Below are 6,000 nucleotides of genomic sequence, written 5' to 3' on the forward strand. Positions count from 1 at the left end.
CAGCTGCATCACTGTGTGCCCATAAAGATTATGGAACCTTCCACAAAATCTTATTTTACACCATTGTGTATATTCTCTCAAGAGTTTCAGGCAGAGGTCTCTGCCAGCCCTACCTGGAGATGGAACCTGAAACTTCTCCATGCAAAGGAAATGCTCTAACTGAGCGACAGCCCTTGCCTCAAGTATCTGAGAGGCCACAACATACATTTGGTGCTCTGTGTTTACAGGGGAAGACTTTCAACATTCAGTAGTGCCCTGTGCGAGGACAAAACTTGGCACCTCCGCCCGCCTCTCTCATTCTATTCTGCCCAGTTCACTACACCATAGTTGCAGTGCCCCCTAGGCTCAGAGCCCAATGTGGCAGAACTGGTTGCACTGCCCTAACACTGCCTCTGGAGTTTGGTTAGGTGTAGAGGCGGATTTAGGGCAGCATGACCGGTTCCTCTGCATTGGATGCCAAGCCAAGGGGGGCACCACTGGGTGTCACAACTATGACCTAGCGCATGCACAGAATGGAAGGCGAGAGTTGGGGGGGGGATTTTGTTCTCCCACAGAGCTCCACTGAAATTTGAAAGACAAAAGTCCGACCCTGTTTGGTGGGACACAGTCATGCAGGTCTAGTGTGGTGAAAGCATACGTATTAGCCCTGTAAGCAGCTCAAGAGTGAGGCAAACAAGCACAGAGGAAGTTGATATGGAATAGCAGATGCTGAGGATCAAGAGGGGGAGTGCCTTCCCTTCACTGCCTTGCCTGAGGGGGCCCAGAGGCACCCAGCGGACTGCAGTTGGAAGCAGAACAGCAGATTAGCTGGGTCTTGCTTGCTCTGATCCCTCAAACTAATTATTATTGTCTTGTGTTCTGAAGCTTTGAGCAACAGGACTCTCATCATATGTACCAGATATGCTTCGGAACGGACCCCTTTTTATTATATGCTTGTGGGTGTGGCATATCAGGGTCCCAGGTCTTACAGAGATCAATGAACAGAGGAGAAAACAAAATACTGGCATATGTAGCATTTCAGATGCCAGTTGCCAAGCCCAGTTTTTAAGCCATAGGGATCAAATGAGGCGGCCCTTACACTGGCATAAGCTCTTAGTGACATAAGCTCTCCAGGGTTTCAGACATGGGCCTTTTTCCAGCCCTGCCTGGAGACACCAGAGGATGAACCCGGGTCTTTCAGCAACCCAAGGTTGTGCTCTACCACGGAGTGACAATTCTTCCACAAGTTGTGGGGAGCAGCTACCTTTTATACTCTGGCAAAATGATCATCCACGCTCAACCCAGTGTGACATACGTATGGTCAAACCAAAAACAAGTTATCAAGAAATGGAACTGGCACTTTTTGCATCCATTAAATCACCAAAGTAGCAGACGCTTTCCTCTGAGAACAAAAGATTGCAGCCACCATGATGGAAAGTTTTGGGATGGGTTTCGTGGTGGTGGTTTTAAAGTTACGGAATCATGGATACATCTGAGCAAGCAACTTGGTCTAACAAAGTTTGGGAGAATTCCAAGCCTTTATAATAAGCCTCTGTCCACAGACCCTTTCTCCTCGACACCCCCAAAGGTACTGTACTGCGTCCCTGGCCTCTCACCTAATGCACTCCCTGCACTGCTGGGTTGGTGAGGCGAAGTGGGAGCTGCTTGCTTCCTCAAACTCAAGGGTCCAGGCTCTCTCCCTACAATTACCGGTATCGTCTGATCTCCAACACCAGGAGCAGAGCCCTGCACCTGGTCTGGCTCTTTAGCAACAGACTCTGCAACCCTCACACCATCTTGGTTGTTTGTGGACTCTGAGGTCATGACAGGGATGAGACAATTCTTACCTACAACATGCAGCCAAATGAGTTAGCGTTTAAAAGCCAGGAACAGATTAATACCACACCCTAGAGATGTTTTGCCCTCCCGATCCTCCAATGTTAGCTGTGGGTGATGTGAGTTGTAGTCCACAACGTCTGGAGACCACCAGATTAGTGATCGCTGTGTTAATACTATTTCCAGATAAATAAACTGCTTTGGGACAAGGCCTCATACTTCATTAGTTTCTATTCACAATCCATACTTTGTCTGGTTAATTATGGCCCCTATTTTCTTTTTATTTTGGAGATATCTTATTAAAATATGTCCGGAAAGAAGGCAAAAATTAGGTAATTGCATTGTTGGCACGAAAGACCTGTGCCGTGCAGTGCAATATGTGCAGCGCAGTGCAATGTGTCCAATTCTTTTTTATAAACTCAGGAAAATAAAGTTTTTATCTTGAAAATAGATATCTCTTATCTTTTAGGATAGTATTGTATTTATATACTGTATCTTACATTATTGATGTATTATTATTTACCATTTTTTAGTAGTAATTGCTAAGGTACTAATTTATATTTGTATTTAAAAATTAAAAATAAGTAAATAAAATATAGCAACACAAGTCGCTGAGGTGGCAATGCCAGTCCAAAACATTTTTTGGATGAAGCAGAGCCCAGATACTCCCCGACACTATGTCAAAATGGTGCTGCTGCGCTATTCAGACACCAATTACGGCCTTCATATATTGCCTGATCCCACCCCATCCCTGCTGTCTGAAGGTCAGTTTTTGCCATGAACGGAATAGTCCACATGTGCTATCTGGCCATTACATATTTGTAGTCTACCAAGCTCCAACGTTTGCTGCGGTAGCTCAGGTAGCTTTAATGCAGGGAACGGGTGGCCCTCCAGAAGTTGCTGAACTCCACTTCCATCAGCCCTGCTCAACCAGCACGGTCATGCTCAGAGATGATGGGAGCTGCAGTCCAACGACATCTAGAGGGCCACAGACTCCTGAGCCCTGTTTTATTAAATATACTTTTTAACAATTGGTGCCATTAATTGTAGTGATATGGCTTCCTCTTTTGCCATCTGACAGAGGTTGATATTGCAACACGTCAGATTTATGATTACTCTGTTGTTTTTCCGTTTAAAACAGTTGTGCAGTTTTCCAGTGGCCTAGCTGACTGGTCATATATAAAAACCTTGACTGACTGAGGTCATCAGGCTGTCAGTATTTTGTGGGAGGGGTTCAAGCTCATATCGTAACTTTTGGTCTGCAAAGTCACAGTTGATTAAAGTGATCTGTTGTCCTGGTGCAACAAATTCACTTTTAAAAAGCTTTTTGCAGTTAGGAAAGTGATGGGGAAATGCACTGGATTAATGTTTTCCCCGCCCTCCACTTCCAAGATTGCCAGCTGGCTGTGTGGCAGGCACGCCTGGTGTCTTGCTCAGAAGAGAGTGCAGAAAGGATCCTGGGGAAAACATGCATTTCCCAGTTCATTGTCACATGTGAATTGAGGGAATACCTCGGTCACAAACTGGCAACGTGGGAGTGGAGGATGAAAAGGTGGGGAAATATTATCCTGCTTGATTTTGGCCTGTGAGGCTGCTGTTAAAGACAGCCTGGCAGTAAGAAAGTTGGCCATGCTAAAGAAATAACACATATAGGCATCAGAGGAAAGAATCATACTTGTTTGACCCAACAACACTTTGAAGCATTGCTCTTTACATCCTAAATAAATCTTCTATAACAATTGTTCAGTGTATACATCACTAAAAAGGATTAGGTAATATTTAACTACAGAAATATTTCAAATTAATTCTTGGCAGGCACATGTTGCATCAGAGAAGTAATTCTGCCTGTACGTACAGATAAATATCTCACAGTGTGATACATACGTCTTTGGTTCCATGCTTCAAAATGCAAGCACACACATTTGTTATAATTACTGACGTTGAAGATGGGGAGAAGCAGCTGCACACAGACAGGAAGTGACTCAAGGAAGGCCCCAGGAGAGAAATGGCTTGTGCTTTAGTTTATAGGGTCAGAAGTTTAATTGTTGGATAGCCTTTGTTTCGAAAGGAGCAACATTCCTTTCAGAATATGCCCCATACTCCAGCAAGCTTTGGAAAACACCCCATAAAACAGACAGAAAGGTCAAAATATACTAAGCAGAGAGATTTCAGAGCACATGTGATTATTCCTTAATACAACCTTTGTCATCCTTTGACACCAGATGTGCTGGACTGAATCTCCAGCTGTGGTAGCTGGGGCTGGTAGGAGTTGTGATCCAGCACATCTGGAGGGCACCAGGTTGAGGAAAGTTGCCTTAGGAGAACTTCTCCCTGTGCAGGCTTCACTCTTTGGGAATATTGAGCAATTAATAAGAGTTGTCCACAGTACAGTGGTCTTCCCTGCTGGGTGTGCATGAAAAAAGCCCATAGATTCTGATAGAATGTCTGTTTGGCCCATGTGGGCCCATGACTATAGTTATTAAACAAGGCATCCATCAACCAAGGGTATTATTTCCCTCACCTTCCCTAGTAGGTAGGTGGTTTCAGAGAGCGTTCTCCAAGGTCATTTTCTATGCAAGAAGAGAATTCTGGGGGCTTAGGGTGCCCTCTGTAGTATTTGTTTATTTAATTCATTTCTCAGTGCTGGTCTTCAAAGCCATCTCAGACTTCTGTCTTTCCACCCCCCCCACCCATCACTGCACACACTTAAAGCCTCCCAAGATTGCTACCTGAAAATCTCAGATTCCTTTCTCTTTCTGAACAAATTCAAGCTGTCTCTTTTCTTGCCTTCTCCCACCACTGTGTCCAACCCTTGGTCCACCAAGCTCAGTGCTGTCAACACTGACTGGCAGCAACTCTTTGACATCTCTCCGAGCCCTATGTGGAGATCAATGCAGGGATCAAACTTGGGATCTTCTGCAAGCAAAGTAGGACACAGATTTGCATATTCTTTAAGCATACAGATTCACATGTAGAAAGAATTACTATAATGTACACAGAAATGCAACACATTTCCCATAGCTGGGAAGAAACTGTGCCCAGGTGAGCTGTGTGCCTGCAGCCATCTGTTCAGTGTTGATGGGCTACTTCAAGGCCCCACCCCTCCGCTCTCTCTTCCTGAGGTTCTTTATCTTTAATCTTAATTAGACGGATTAGTCCTTAAAACAAGAGGGTGCCTTCAAACACAAAACTGCCCTTCAAAGTAGGGCACATGCCCACCCTGCCCAAGGGCCAGCAAGGTTCATGAAGCAAGCTTATTTAGGTTACCTTCTCACTTTGTATGGCACCAAACACTTTTGGCAAAGGCTATTCTGTCATTTACTGCTGTCTTCTGAACATGTTCCCATCTAAATTATGTCTCTTTCCCCCCTTCTTTAGAACTCACGGTTGTATGATACAATCTTGATTCATTTAGACATGAAAGCTGATGCCATAATAAAATGGTTAGTTTTTAACATGCCACAAGACTTTGTACTTTTTTTTTCCTTTAGAGGAAAAGGTCACTCTTTGGAACAGCCACTCAGGAAAGCTGATGCAAGCCAACTCTGACCCTGCTTAATCCACCATGGTTAAACGGAACATCCAGCACTGAGTAGCTGCTGACCAGCTAATGATATGGACTCTAATCCACAAAAGCAGGAATTGCCAAAGTGGTGCCCTAGAGGGGCCAGTGTCCAATCCAGTACCTCCTGTGGCATTCATGAAGGGTCTTGGGAAATCTTCTTCTTCTTTGGCAATCGCTTGCAGCCAAGAAGAATTGTCTTCCATGAATATGGTCTTAACTGTGTGTCCATAGGTGTCTGTGGAAGCCAGCTCTGGATCCACACATCCTTCCACAGTGAGAGTTTGCCAAATGTGCCTTCCTCTTAGCTCGTTTCTCCTTTTTGCCCTGAGTTCATGCTTCTTCAAAGTACATGACACCTTTGGTAACGGCTGTTCTCCAATTGGAGCAGTCGCAGGCCAGTGTTTCCCAGTTATCAGCGCTTATAATACATTTTTTAAGATTTGCCTTGAGAGTGTCTTTAAATCTCTTTTGTTGTCCACCAGTATTTCACTTTCCATTCTTAAGTTGGGAATAGAGTAGTTGCTTTGGAAGACAATAATCAGGCATCTGCACAACATGACCGGTAGGACTGTGCAATAAATCATCATATAGTTGAATATACCGGTGGAGACATAACAGCT

Source organism: Podarcis tiliguerta (assembly GCF_965153285.1).
Source record: "Podarcis tiliguerta genome assembly, chromosome: 8".
Classification (NCBI taxonomy): Eukaryota; Metazoa; Chordata; class Lepidosauria; order Squamata; family Lacertidae; genus Podarcis; species Podarcis tiliguerta.